Below are 15,469 nucleotides of genomic sequence, written 5' to 3' on the forward strand. Positions count from 1 at the left end.
CTCTTACCGCACAGGAGGATCCCATTGGGCCCCTCGAGCCCGATCTGTGCCGGCTCTGTGACAGAGCGATCCAATCAGTCCCACTCCCCCCTGCTCTTTCCCCACAGCCCCGGCACATTTCTCCTGTTCCAGTATTGATCCAATTCCCGGTTTGAAAGTCACGATTGAATCTGCTCCCACCGCCCTTTCAGGCAGCGCGTTCCCGATCACAACAACTCGCTGCGTAAAAACATTCTCCTCGTCTCCCCCTCTGGTTCCATTGCCGATTATCGTCAATCCGTGTCCCTCTGGTTACCGGCCCTCCTGCCCCCGGGATCAGTCTCTCCTGATTTACTCCGTCAGAACCCCCCGTGATTGTGAACACCTCGATCAAATCTCCCCCTTAACCTTCTCTGCTCCACGGGGAACAACCCCGGCTTCTCCAGTCTCCCCACCTCACTGAATACATAATTATTTAACGAACGATTATTATATAAATATGACAATCAATCGATGCTGTACTCACTCAGGTTTATCGGGAGATGGGGAGGGAGGAGAAAGTGAAGTAGTCCATCCAGCGTATGTGCTGTCTCAGTAACTCTGACTGCCCCCCCCCCCCGCCTCCGGCATCCCAGCGACAACCCAGCTTCAGTCACACGGTGGTTTCAGAATCACCGGGCCTGAGCTCACAGCACCAATTCCATGCTCACCTTCGATTCAGCGAGCCAATGAAAGCAGCTTCCTCTCCCCTCCCCTACCCTTCCCCCACCTACCCTCTCCCCCACCTACCCTCTCCTCTTCCCCCTCTCCTCTTCCCCCTCTCCTCTTCCCCCTCTCCTCTTCCCCCTCTCCTCTTCCCCCTCTCCTCTTCCCCCTCTCCTCTTCCCCCTCTCCTCTTCCCCCTCTCCTCTTCCCCCTCTCCTCTTCCCCCTCTCCTCTTCCCCCTCTCCTCTTCCCCCTCTCCTCTTCCCCCTCTCCTCTTCCCCCTCTCCTCTTCCCCCTCTCCTCTTCCCCCTCTCCTCTTCCCCCTCTCCTCTTCCCCCTCTCCTCTTCCCCCTCTCCTCTTCCCCCTCTCCTCTTCCCCCTCTCCTCTTCCCCCTCTCCTCTTCCCCCTCTCCTCTTCCCCCTCTCCTCTTCCCCCTCTCCTCTTCCCCCTCTCCTCTTCCCCCTCTCCTCTTCCCCCTCTCCTCTTCCCCCTCTCCTCTTCCCCCTCTCCTCTTCCCCCTCTCCTCTTCCCCCTCTCCTTTCTCCCCCCCCTCCTCCTCTCCTCTTTCCCCCCCCTCCTCCTCTCCTCTTTCCCCCCCCTCTCCTCTTCCTCCTTCCCCCTTCCCCTCACCTACCCTCTCCTCTTCCCCCTCTCCTCTCCCCCTCGCACTTGGCTCTTGCGTCACATCTCACGTTCAAACCATCTCTCGAGTGAAAGCAGGGGCAAAGTTACGGACAATAATGCTGAAAATTGACAAACCCAGAGAAATGGCGTTAGCCATGTCCTGGCCAGTTTGCCGATTTCCCTGCGTCCGGAGTCATGGACCCATCCCTCGACTCCTTTCCCCGAGACTGAAATGCGGTCTTTAAATCCCTTCCCTCTACAATAAGCCGATAAGATCCGCCTGAGAAATGTAAATAAGGGAGAAAACCCCCACCAGACAGGCAGCCTACATGTTCCTGCGTGGTTTTTTTTTGGAAACCACATTGAATTTTTATTTTTCTTGAAACTGAGCAAGACTAAAAGCCGTGGTCTTCTCAGTAATCGGCCGTGGGTCTGACAGGGCCCAATCAGCTCGCAGGAAGGCCTCGGGCTGCCCGGCACTCCAAGGCCGCAGTGGAAGCTGCCTTATTTGACTTTGATTATCTTTCCCGGCCCTACATGCACTGCCCTACCCGACAGGCCACCTTGATCAGGATGTTGCCGGGACTGGGGAATTTTAGCGATGGGGAAAGATTGGATAGGCTGGGGTTGTTTTCCTTTGGAACAGAGGAGGCTGAGGGGAGACCTGATTGAGGTGTATAAAATGATGAGGGGCCTGGATAGAGTGGATAGGACGGACCTGTTTCCCTTGGCAGAGGGGTCAACAACCAGGGGGCACAGATTTAAAGCAATTGGGGGGAGGTTTAGAGGGGATTTGAGGGGAAATTCCTTCACCCAGAGGGCGGTGGGGGTCTGGGGTAGAACTCACGGCCTGAAAGGGGGGTAGAGGCAGAAACCCTCACCACATTTAAACAGTACTTGGATGTGCACCTGAAGTGCCGTAACCTACAGGGCTACGGACCCAGAGCGGGAAAGTGGGATTAGGCTGGGTAGCTCTTGGTCGGCCGGCGCGGACACGATGGGCCGAATGGCCTCCTTCTGTGCTGTAAATTTCTGTGATTCTATGTACGGCACAGAAACAGGCTACTGGGCCCCACCGCTCCGTGCCGGGGTTTACGCCCCACCGCTCCGTGCCGGGGTTTACGCCCCACCGCTCCGTGCCGGGGTTTATGTCCCACCGCTCCGTGCCGGGATTTATTCCCCACCGCTCCGTGCCGGGGTTTACGCCCCACCACTCCGTGCCGGGATTTATTCCCCACCGTTCCGTGCCGGGATTTATTCCCCACCGCTCCGTGCCGGGGTTTACGCCCCACCGCTCCGTGCCGGGATTTATTCCCCACCGCTCCGTGCCGGGGTTTATGTCCCACCGCTCCGTGCCGGGATTTATTCCCCACACCAGCCCCCTCCCACCCCTCTCCCTCTCCCCCATCACCCCATCCTTCTATTCCTTTCTCCCTCGAGTGTTTATCCAGCTTCCACTTTAATACATCTCTGCTATTAGAATCAGAGAACGGTTACAGCACAGAAGGAAGCCATTGGGCCATCGAGCCCGTGCCGGCTGTCTGTCAGAGCAACTCAGCCAGTACCCCCCCTTCCCCGCCCTTTCCCCATATTTCACACATTATTTCCCTTCAGGTTCTTATCCACTTCCCTTTTGAAAGCCACGATTGAGTCTGCCTCAGTCAGTGCATTCCAGGTCCTAACCACTCGTTGCGTACATTTTTTTCCCCCTCATGTCGCCTTTGTTTCCTCTGCCAACACCTCAATATTCTGCCAATATTCACCTCGACCCCTCCCTGTGGCAGCGAGTTCCACATTCTCACCGCTCTCTGGGTAAAGAAGTTTCTCCTGAATTCCCCATTGTGTTTATCAGTGACTATCTGATGGACCCCAGTTTTGGTCTCCCCCACAAGTGCAAACATCTTCTCTACGTCTACCCTATCGAACTCCATCCAAACCAGGTCACCCCTCAGCATTCGCTTTTCGAGAGAGAAGAGCCCGAGGCTCTTCAGATAATCCTGATAAGTTATAACCTCTCAGTTCTAGTATCATCCTTATAAATCTCTCTTGCACCTTCTCCAGTGCCTCTGTATCCTTTTACTCACTCTTCCAGCCTGCTGACTCACCAGCGAGTTCACACTGGGGAGAGGCCATTCACCTGCTCAGTGTGTGGGAAGGGATTCACTCAGTCACCCAACCTGCTGAAACACCAGCGAGTTCACACTGGGGAGAGGCCATTCACCTGCTCAGTGTGTGGGAAGGGATTCACTCGGTCACCCAACCTGCTGAAACACCAGCAAGTTCACAAGTGATTGCAGGGGTTGGATTCTGCTGTTATTCACATCCTGACTGAATCGTGTTCATTCTGTTAGTTGCCGTTTGTTTCTGCTGATAACCCTTCAACTGTGCTGGAGTTTAATATTTTGATATTTCAAATAACACTGTCGATATTTGATGTCTCCAAGATAAGGGGAGACTAATTGATGTCCTGTTTCTGACTGCTCCATTTTTGATCGGGGCGGAGAGGGATCGGGGCGGAGGAGCGGCGAGAGATCGGGGCGGCGAGAGATCGGGGCGGAGGAGTATCGAGAGATCGGGGCGGAGGAGCGGCGAGGGATCGGGGCGGAGGAGCGGCGAGGGATCGGGGCGGAGGAGTATCGAGAGATCGGGGCGGAGGAGCGGCGAGAGATCGGGGCGGAGGAGCAGTGAGAGATCGGGGCCCAGAAGAGGCGAGGGCCCAGGGGCAGCACGGGCCAGCCCACACTGATCTATGGATAGTAGGAGCATGTGAGCACACTGGGTCCGTGCAGCAGAGCAGGTCTCCAGTCCTGGGTAACCCTTGCCACTGATCAAGACCTCGCTCTGTCAGGCCCGTGTGGTGGCTGGTGTGCAACGGCCACCCCATGTTAAAAGAATCCACCCACAGGCATCTTCCTCCCTTCAGGATGTAGTTCGGGACCTGGAATGTCAGGTCCCTCATTGAAACACCTGGGAACTCATCCTTTTTGGTGTGGAAGCAGGTCATCCTCGATATGAGGGACCGCCTAATACTGTACTATCCTTTTAATATGGAGACCATAGCTGTGCACAGTAACTCCACGTGTGGTCTAAACAAGGTTCGATTAATGTTTATCATTACCTCTCTGCTTTTCAGTTTATACTTGTAGAGGAAATTGAGACACGGAAAATTAATCCCAATGGACCAAACCCCTTCCCATTCACTCCCACTGTACACAATCCCAATGGACCAAACCCCTTCCCATTCACTCCCACTGTACACAATCCCAATGGACCAAACCCCTTCCCATTCACTCCCACTGTACACAATCCCAATGGACCAAACCCCTTCCCATTCACTCCCACTGTACACAATCCCAATGGACCAAACCCCTTCCCATTCACTCCCACTGTACACAATCCCAATGGACCCAAACCCCTTCCCATTCACTCCCACTGTACACAATCCCAATGGACCCAAACCCCTTCCCATTCACTCCCACTGTACACAATCCCAATGGACCAAACCCCTTCCCATTCACTCCCACTGTACACAATCCCAATGGACCAAACCCCTTCCCATTCACTCCCACTGTACACAATCAAAATGGACCTAAACCCCTTCCCATTCACTCCCATTGTACACAATCAAAATGGACCTAAACCCCTTCCCATTCACTCCCACTGTACACAATCCCAATGGACCTAAACCCCTTCCCATTCACTCCCATTGTACACAATCCCAATGGACCCAAACCCCTTCTCATTCACTCCCATTGTACACAATCCCAATGGACCCAAACCCCTTCCCATTCACTCCCATTGTACACAATCCCAATGGACCCAAACCCCTTCCCATTCACTCCCATTGTACACAATCCCAATGGACCCAAACCCCTTCCCATTCACTCCCATTGTATGGAATTCCAATTAATCTTTGCTCTGTAGAATTTGAAACGTGACACTTGAGTAGAAATTCCTGTTCATTCATCTTCAGTCGGGACACACAGTTTAGCCCACAGCAACTAGTAAATCAGTTGTGTTTGGTGTAAATCTCGGCCTGAGGTGGTAGTTCAGATTGTATGACTAGATTAATGATTCAATGCCTGTGGGACAAATATGCAAATCTGTACAATTCACTGAAACCTTCGCCCTGTGTGACGTTGTGTTGGTGAGCAGGTTGTGAGTGGCCAGAATGGGGGTAGGCACCGATCCAACTCAACACCGTACACTCAACGTTCTGATTGGTCTGTGCGCAACTGGCTCCCCACTCTGCCCTACCCCACACTCTTACTGACCCCGTCAACCTGCTCCACCCCCCTCAACAAACTGCCCCACTCTGCCCTACCCCACACTCTTACTGACCCCGTCAACCTGCTCCACCCCCCCACCAAACTGCCCTACCCCACACTCTTACTGACCCCCGGTCAACCTGCTGCACCCCCGGTCAACCTGCTCCACCCCCCCACCAAACTGCCCTACCCCACACTCTACTGACCCCGGTCAACCTGCTCCACCCCCCCACCAAACTGCCCCTCTGCCCTACCCCACACTCTTACTGACCCCCGGTCAACCTGCTCCACCCCCCCAACAAACTGCCCCTCTGCCCTACCCCACACTCTTACTGACCCCCGGTCAACCTGCTGCACCCCCGGTCAACCTGCTCCACCCCCCCACCAAACTGCCCTACCCCACACTCTACTGACCCCCGGTCAACCTGCTCCACCCCCCCACCAAACTGCCCTACCCCACACTCTTACTGACCCCCGGTCAACCTGCTGCACCCCCGGTCAACCTGCTCCACCCCCCCACCAAACTGCCCTACCCCACACTCTACTGACCCCGGTCAACCTGCTCCACCCCCCCACCAAACTGCCCCTCTGCCCTACCCCACACTCTTACTGACCCCCGGTCAACCTGCTCCACCCCCCCAACAAACTGCCCCACTCTGCCCTACCCCACACTCTACTGACCCCCGGCAAACTGCCCCCCCCCCCCACCCCCGGTCAACCTGCTCCACCCCCCCAACAAACTGCACCCCCCACCCCCCGGGAGTAAATGGGAAGGGGTTTGATATTAGGGCAGGTGACCAAAAGCTTGGTCAACGAGGAGGAAAGAGAGGTGGAGAGCACTGGGGCCATGAAAAAGTAATTCTTTCTTGTGTCTGTTCTCGGGATGTGGGTGAGACTTGACTGCGATTGTTGCTGCAAAGTTAGTGGTGTGGCCCCATACAATTTAAACAACCTCCCAACGTCCTTTACAACCAATGATGTATTCAGCACCTTGGCCTGTTTAAAGGCGCTTATAAGTTGTTTCTGAAGTGCTTTTGGAATGTAGTCACTGTTGTAATGTGGGAAACGCGGCAGCCAATGTACGCACAGCAAGCTCCCACACACAGCAATGTGATAATGACCCAGAGAATGTGTCTTATAGTGACGCTGGTTGAGGGATAAATATTGACCCCGGGACACCGTATGCCATTTTTGTTGTGTTATTGCACAACACGATACAAAAAGGCATCTCCGCAAACGAGGAAAGGCTGTTCCCGGTGCAGTGAGTTAAAGATCTGCCTTCTCCCTATTCGGGGTTTGTGTTGAAACTCTGATGAGAGGACGGTCCCCTCTGTTGGGTGAAGTGAGTTGGCCGGTTTCGTTGCCGATCCGATGGTTTGGCAGTACAAGCATTGCTCCTAATTTTGCACCAAGCACCAATAAATTTGAGTCAGAGATAGACAGTTCCTTAACCGATAAGGGGTTATGGGGAGCGGGCGGGGAAGTGGAGCTGAGTCCATGATCGGATCAGCCATGATCGTATTAAATGGCGGAGCAGGCTCGAGGGGCCGACTCCTGCTCCTATTACTTATGTTCTGATGTATCTGGGAATCTCCGAAGAGAGGGGTTGACCGTGGGATGAGGAGATGGAAGTCCCCAGTCGAAGAGTGCGCACGGCGTGGATACCAGGGCCAAGGCACTCGCCCGCTCTGAAAAAGTAATTCTTCTGTTTGCTCTCAGAGTGTGGGCGAGTCTCGCTCGGCTGCGATTGTTGCTGCGAGGGTAGTGAGGGCCCCCATACACATTGTTCACTCGACCGAGTGCGTGAACACAGGGTGGGTGGGTGACAGGCTCCCTCCCCCAAAGGACCAGTTGGCCCCGCGTTAATGTGATCAGTTATTTCCCCAGTGCAGGCCCGCAGTTTGCAATTGGGCGCTGGCAACAGATTCAATGCGTCATTTTCGGAAGGTGGAATTGGAGAAATACCTGTAAAGGAAGAATTTTGCAGAGCTGTGGGGGAAGAGCCAGCACAATGAGTCAACGGGCCGTCTCCTGTGCTATATGATTCTATTGCAGCAGAGCAGGTCTCCAGTCGTCCTGGTTAACCCTTGCCACTGGACCAAGACCTCGCTCGGTCAAGCCCGTGTGGTGGCTGGTGTGCAACGTTAAAAACATCCACCCACAGGCATCTTCCACCGCGTAAAATGAGTTCATTAGTCACCTGAGTACTCATTTTTATTGTGGAAAGCAAAAATCACCCTCGGCCCCGAGGGACTGCCTATGTTGATAATTCTATGAAATAACCGGACTGATTGAATCCATGCTGGTTCTGGAATTCACGGCCTATGCGTTGCCAGTCCGGTATAACCACCGCGCGGCCAAACTCCTTATGGCGTGACAACAACAACTAGTATTTATGTAGCACCTTTCACTTTGCGAGTTTGGACACGGGCAGCTGAGTTGTGGATCACCTCTAGTTTAGGAGAAACTTCTTTACCCAGGGAGTGGTGGGAGCTCTCTACCTCTGTCAAAACCCCTCGTGATTTTGAACACCTCCATTAAATGTTCCTTTAATCGTCTCAGCAACCCCGGCTTCTCCAGTCTCTCCACGTCACTGAAGTCCCTCATCCCCCCGGGACCATCCGATATATGCAGTGGTTGAGACGGAGAGCAGAGATGCCTTTAAGGGAAAGCTGGATAAGTACATGCGGGAGTAGGGAATAGAAGGGTATGTTGATGGGGTGAGGGGGAGCCTTGTGAGGAGCATAAACACCAGCATGGGCCCGAATGGCCTGTTTCTGTGCCCCTCGAGCCTGCTCCGCCATTCTATGAGATCACGGCTGATCTCCAACCTCAACTCCACTTTCCCGCCCGATGCCTGTACTATTGGAAGCTGGGGTCTGTCTGTTTTACACGGGAAGAGAACCAATCTTCGCTTGTTCACGTGAAAGCGTTTCTGATGTATGTTTTGTTTATCCGACTCCAGGTGTGGTGGGAGCGACAGTGTTCCCATTGGGGAACGGGTCCCCTGTTGGAATGGATATTGTTTATTCTGGGACCCTCCAGCAACCCTCATTGGCCAATCGGAGGCGGTCGTGAAGCATAGCCCGGACCAGGTAATGCAATCCTTGCTCCAAAACCCGCTTTGACTCCTAATTACTCTGTCCCCGGCTGGACTGGACAAGGCCACCGGAGCAGGAGGAGGCCATTCAGCCCCTCTTGTGCCTGTTCCCTGTTCCGCCACTCAAACGGATCAGGGCCAATCTGTACCTCAACTCCAACTCCACCCCCGCACCCCTGCAGTGGGCCCCGTAGCCCACAACACCCTGACCCAGTGGCGGCCGAGAAACTTTCACCCAGCTAAACTTAAAATGAAAGTTCAGAAGCCGTGAGTTGCGAATTTACTGGGGAACAATTCTCGGACTCTGGGTTTCTCCGGGTGTGAGGGTGGGATTATGTATAAGCAGCTCCGTACGTTTGACAGAAGGGTGGTGAGCAGGCGGGAGCAAAGGCAAAGCAAAATATATTTCTGTTCACACGTTAAAAATTGAAAGCGATTTTAAAATCTTATCTCTGCATTTCCCCACCCGTTTACTGGATAATTGTACCTCTCAAATCCCGCTAACTAGCTCGTATTCAGCTTGATTGACAGCGCTTCTGTATAACGTTACGCAATCTACTGTTTTGTTTGTTTACTGATCAAAATGAGGCAACAGTTCATACCTTCCACTGCTGTCAGCGACAAAGATTTCCTGACTGTTTCAGTGTGAGATCGAAGAAAGAGAGAGAGAAATAATTCGTACACCACCTTTCACCACCTCGGGGCGTCCCAACGCACTTCACACCCAATGAACTGCTTTTCAAGTGTAGTCACTGTTGTAATGTGGGAAACGTGGCAGACAATTGTCGCACAGCAAGCTCCCACACACAGCGATGTGATAATGACCCAGATCGTCTGTTTTAGTGATGTTGGTCGAGGGATAAATATTGGCCCCAGGACACCGGGGAGAACTCCCCCTGCTCTTCTTCCAATAGTGGCCCCGGGATCTTTTACATCCACCCGAGAGGGCAGACGGGGCCTCGGTTTAACGTCTCATCTGAAAGAAAACCCCTCCGACAGTGCGGCGCTCCCTCAGTACTGCCCCTCCGACAGTGCGGGGCTCCCTCAGTACTGCCCCTCCGACAGTGCGGCACTCCCTCAGTACTGCCCCACCGACAGTGCGGCACTCCCTCAGTACCGCCCCTCCGACAGTGCGGCGCTCCCTCAGTACGCCCCTCCATCAGTGCAGCGCTCCCTCAGTACCGCCCCTCCAACAGTGCGGCGCTCCCTCAGAACTGCCCCTCCGACAGTGCGGTACTCCCTCAGTATTGCCCCTCCGACAGTACGGCGCTCCCTCAATACCGTCCCTCCGACAGTGCGGCGCTCCCTCAGTACCGCCCCTCCGTCAGTACGGCGCTCCCTCAATACCGTCCCTCCGACAGTGCGGTGCTCCCTCAGTACTGCCCCTCCGACAGTGCGGTGCTCCCTCAGTATTGCCCCTCCGACAGTACGGCGCTCCCTCAATACCGTCCCTCCGACAGTGCGGCGCTCCCTCAGTACCGCCCCTCCGTCAGTGCGGTGCTCCCTCAGTACTACCCCTCCGACAGTGCGGCGCTCCCTCAGTACCGCCCCTCCGACAGTGCGGTGCTCCCTCAATACCGTCCCTCCGACAGTGCGGCACTCCCTCAGCACCGTCCCTCTGACAGTGCGGCGCTCCCTCAGCACCGTCCCTCTGACAGTGCGGCGCTCCCTCAGTACTACCCCTCCGACAGTGCGGCGCTCCCTCAGTACTACCCCTCCGACAGTGCGGCACTCCCTCAGCACCGTCCCTCTGACAGTGCGGCGCTCCCTCAGCGCTGGCACTGGGAATGTGCGCCTGGATTATGGGCTGATGTCACTGCAGTGGGAGAAAAACCCACTTCAATGACCACACTTGAAAAGTACTGCATTGGCGGTAAGAGGCTTCGGGACGTCTCCTGAAGTCGTGAAAGTTGCGATTTGATTGCAAGTTATTTCTGTACAAGTGAGCGCTCGCTCTCTCGCATCAAACTGGCGTTGAGCAGCCAGGCCCGAGGCCTGGGCGAAGAGGTTGCGGGCCATCTGACTGACTGAGAGACTGCGTACCCGGGGCACCCTGCCGTGCAAAATCTTCACCGTATCCCTTTGAACGGTCGACGCCAGCAACGAAAGTAGCTTTGTCGCGCCGGCCTTGAAGAACCACCCCTCAATTATTTTGCTAAGTAGGCTGCCGCAGGCCATCCGCAAATGGATTGAAATAAAACAAGCATGTTGCAGGTTTAGCTGTCAGTCTGGGACACCCCTGCCAGCATCGACACACACCTCACCACTCGGTCTTTGCACTACGCACCACTTGCCTGCAAAGTCTTAGCCTTCTGCTGGGGGAAACTTTCCTCCTGCCCCCGTAACTCTCTCCTCTTAAGTCCACAGTATTGCTCCCCATTTCTTTCAAACATCTCTGCCGACCTCACCAGGATGGTGGATATACTAGCGAGCCTCTCGCCGATAATCGTTTCCCAATTCCCGCCCCCTCCCTCTTCCCCCCCCCACCCCCCCTCAGAAAATTATTACAAACTCACCTTTTGAAATGTCATAAGGCGAGAGCGTTGGTGTAATTCGTGGCTTTGAGCAGCGCAGGCAGGACAGGAATGAGTGTGCTCATACTGTCTGCATGCTCTCGGGAAGCTGAGGGAGGGAGAGCCAATCAGCTGCCCCAGTAAGGGCAACAGAAAAAACCATCACAAAATGAGCACTGATCCCAGCTCGATAAAACAGCAAACAGCCACAGCTTGCTGAGGTATCGTGATGTGCATGTGTGCGTACGCATACGTGTACGTGTGTGTGTGTGTGCGCGTGTACGTGTGTGTGTGTGTGCGTGTACGTGTGTGTGCGTGTACGTGTGTGTGTGTGTGTGTGCGTGTACGTGTGTGTGTGTGTGTGTGCGTGTACGTGTGTGCGCGCGCGCGCGTGTGTGCCTGTGTGTGTGCGCGCGTGTGTGTGCCTGTGTGCGTACGTGTGTGTGTACGTGTGTGTGTGCGTACGCGTACGTGTACGTGTGTGTGTGTGTGCGTGTACGTGTGTGTGCGCGCGCGCGCGCGTGTACGTGTGTGTGTGCGCGTGTGTGTGCCTGTGTGCGTGTACGTGTGTGTGTGCGTGTACGTGTGTGTGTGCGCGCGCGCGTGTGTACGTGTGTGTGTGTGCGTGCGCGTGTGTGTGCCTGTGTGCGTGTACGTGTGTGTGTGCGTGTACGTGTGTGTGTGCGCGCGCGCGTGTGTACGTGTGTGTGTGTGTGCGTGCGCGTGTGTGTGCCTGTGTGCGTACGTGTGTGTGTGTGTGCGCGCGTGTGTGTACGTGTGTGTGTACATGTGTTTCTGTGCGTGAGTGTACGTGTGTATGCACGTATGTGTCTGCACATGTGTGGATGTGTACATGCATGCGTGTGTCTGTACATGCGTGTGCCCTCTGTGTGGGAGTACCTGGCATGAGACAACAACCCAATCACATTGTCCATGAAACCACAACAACTTGCATTTATACAGGAGCTTTTCAATGTGTAAAACGTCCCAAGGCGCTCCACAGGAGAGTTATGAAACAAAATTAGACACTGAGCCGCATAAGGAGATATTAGGACAGGCGACCAAAAGCTGGGTCAAAGAGATCGGTTATAATGAGGGTCTTAAAGGAGAGAGAGGCGGAGAGGTTCAGGGAGGGAGTTCCAGAGCTTGGGGCCCAGGCAGCTGAAGGAACGGCCACCGATGGTGGAGCGATGGGAATCGGGGGATGGGCAAGGGGCCAGAATTGGAGGAGCGCAGAGATCTGGGAGGGATGTAGGGGCTGGAGGAGGTTACAGAGATAGGGGAGGGGCGAGGCCCTGGAAGGATTTGAAGACCAGGATGAGAATTGTAAAATCGAGGCGTTGACGGACCGGGAGGTAATGTAGGTCAGCGAGCACAGGGGGTGATGGGTGAGCGGGACTGGGTGCGAGTTAGGACATGGGGCAGCGAGCATGGGTTGATGGGTGAGCGGGACTGGGTGTGAGTTAGGACAGGGGGTGATGGGTGAGTGGGACTGGGTGCGAGTTAGGACAGGGGGTGATGGGTGAGTGGGACTGGGTGCGAGTTAGGACAGGGGGTGATGGGTGAGTGGGACTGGGTGCGAGTTAGGACAGGGGGTGATGGGTGAGTGGGACTGGGTGCGAGTTAGGACAGGGGGTGATGGGTGAGTGGGACTCGGTGTGAGTTAGGACACGGGGCAGTGAGCACAGGGGGTGATGGGTGAGTGGGACTCGGTGTGAGTTAGGACACGGGGCAGTGAGCACAGGGGGTGATGGGTGAGTGGGACTGGGTGCGAGTTAGGACACGGGGCAGTGAGCACAGGGGGTGATGGGTGAGTGGGACTGGGTGCGAGTTAGGACACGGGGCAGTGAGCACAGGGGGTGATGGGTGAGTGGGACTGGGTGTGAGTTACGACACGGGGCAGTGAGCACAGGGGGTGATGGGTGAGCGGGACTGGGTGCGAGTTAGGACACGGGGCAGTATGCACAGGGGGTGATGGGTGAGTGGGACTGGGTGTGAGTTAGGGCACGGGGTGATGGGTGAGCGGGACTTGGTGTGAGTTTGGACACGGGGTCAGTGAGCACAGGGGGTGATGGGTGAGCGGGACTGGGTGCGAGTTAGGACAGGGGATGATGGGTGAGCGGGACTGGGTGTGAGTTAGGACACGGCGCAGTATGCACAGGGGGTGATGGGTGAGTGGGACTGGGTGCGAGTTAGGACACGGGACAGCGAGCACAGGGGGTGATGGGTGAGCGGGACTCGGTGCGAGTTAGGACACAGGTCAGCGAGCACAGGGGGTGATGGGTGAGTGGGACTCGGTGCGAGTTAGGACACGGGGCAGTGAGCACAGGGGGTGATGGGTGAGCGGGACTGGGTAAGAGTTAGGACACGGGGCAGTATGCACAGGGGGTGATGGGTGAGTGGGACTGGGTGCGAGTTAGGACACGGGGCACTATGCATAGGGGGTGATGGGTGAGTGGGACTGGGTGCGAGTTAGGGCACAGGGGGTGATGGGTGAGCGGGACTTGGTGTGAGTTAGGACACGGGGCAGTGAGTACAGGGGGTGATAGGTGAGTGGGACTGGGTGCGAGTTAGGACACGGGGCAGTGAGCATAGGGGGTAATGGGTGAGTGGGACTGGGTGTGAGTTAGGACACGGGGCAGCGAGCACAGGGGGTGATGGGTGAGCGGGACTCGGTGCGAGTTAGGACACGGGGCAGTATGCACAGGGGGTGATGGGTGAGTGGGACTGGGTGCGAGTTAGGACACGGGGCACTATGCACAGGGGGTGATGGGTGAGTGGGACTGGGTGCGAGTTAGGGCACAGGGGGTGATGGGTGAGCGGGACTTGGTGTGAGTTAGGACACGGGGCAGTGAGTACAGGGGGTGATGGGTGAGTGGGACTGGGTGCGAGTTAGGACACGGGGCACTATGCACAGGGGGTGATGGGTGAGTGGGACTGGGTGCGAGTTAGGGCACAGGGGGTGATGGGTGAGCGGGACTTGGTGTGAGTTAGGACACGGGGCAGTGAGCACAGGGGGTGATGGGTGAGCGGGACTGGGTGCGAGTTAGGACACGGGGCAGTATGCACAGGGGGTGATGGGTGAGTGGGACTGGGTGCGAGTTAGGGCACAGGGGGTGATGGGTGAGCGGGACTTGGTGTGAGTTAGGACACGGGGCAGTGAGCACAGGGGGTGATGGGTGAGCGGGACTGGGTGCGAGTTAGGACACGGGGCACTATGCACAGGGGGTGATGGGTGAGTGGGACTGGGTGCGAGTTAGGGCACAGGGGGTGATGGGTGAGCGGGACTTGGTGTGAGTTAGGACACGGGGCAGTGAGCACAGGGGGTGATGGGTGAGCGGGACTGGGTGCGAGTTAGGACACGGGGCAGTATGCACAGGGGGTGATGGGTGAGTGGGACTGGGTGCGAGTTAGGACACGGGGCACTATGCACAGGGGGTGATGGGTGAGTGGGACTGGGTGCGAGTTAGGGCACAGGGGGTGATGGGTGAGCGGGACTTGGTGTGAGTTAGGACACGGGGCAGTGAGTACAGGGGGTGATGGGTGAGTGGGACTGGGTGCGAGTTAGGACACGGGGCAGTGAGCACAGGGGGTGATGGGTGAGTGGGACTGGGTGCGAGTTAGGACACGGGACAGCGAGCACAAGGGGTGATGGGTGAGCGGGACTCGGTGCGAGTTAGGACACGGGGCAGTGAGCACAGAGGGTGATGGGTGAGCGGGACTCGGTGCGAGTTAGGACACAGGTCAGCGAGCACGGGGTGATGGGTGAGTGGGACTCGGTGCGAGTTAGGACACGGGGCAGTGAGCACAGGGGGTGATGGGTGAGCGGGACTGGGTGCGAGTTAGGACACGGGGCAGTATGCACAGGGGGTGATGGGTGAGTGGGACTGGGTGCGAGTTAGGACACGGGGCACTATGCACAGGGGGTGATGGGTGAGTGGGACTGGGTGCGAGTTAGGGCACAGGGGGTGATGGGTGAGCGGGACTTGGTGTGAGTTAGGACACGGGGCAGTGAGTACAGGGGGTGATGGGTGAGTGGGACTGGGTGCGAGTTAGGACACGGGGCAGTGAGCACAGGGGGTAATGGGTGAGTGGGACTGGGTGTGAGTTAGGACACGGGGCAGCGAGCACAGGGGGTGATGGGTAAGCGGGACTCGGTGCGAGTTAGGACACGGGGCAGTGAGCACAGGGGGTGATGGGTAAGCGGGACTCGGTGCGAGTTAGGACACGGGGCAGCGAGCACAGGGGGTGATGGGTGAGCGGGACTCGGTGCGAGTTA

General features: G+C 56.3%; 1 protein-coding gene across 5 annotated transcripts in view; it reads left to right on the forward strand.

Moving 5' to 3' along the window:
• Positions 1-15,469, forward strand: part of b3gat3 (beta-1,3-glucuronyltransferase 3 (glucuronosyltransferase I)) — a 201,486-nt gene that overhangs the window by 125,641 nt on the left and 60,376 nt on the right. For all 5 annotated transcript variants that reach the window (XM_070868078.1, XM_070868079.1, XM_070868077.1 and 2 more), the window contains one exon: positions 8,543-8,672. The gene's annotated coding sequence lies outside the window, so the exon portion shown is untranslated. The remainder of the gene's footprint in view (positions 1-8,542; positions 8,673-15,469) is intronic.

Source organism: Pristiophorus japonicus, chromosome 27 (genome assembly GCF_044704955.1).
Source record: "Pristiophorus japonicus isolate sPriJap1 chromosome 27, sPriJap1.hap1, whole genome shotgun sequence".
NCBI lineage: Eukaryota > Metazoa > Chordata > Chondrichthyes > Pristiophoridae > Pristiophorus > Pristiophorus japonicus.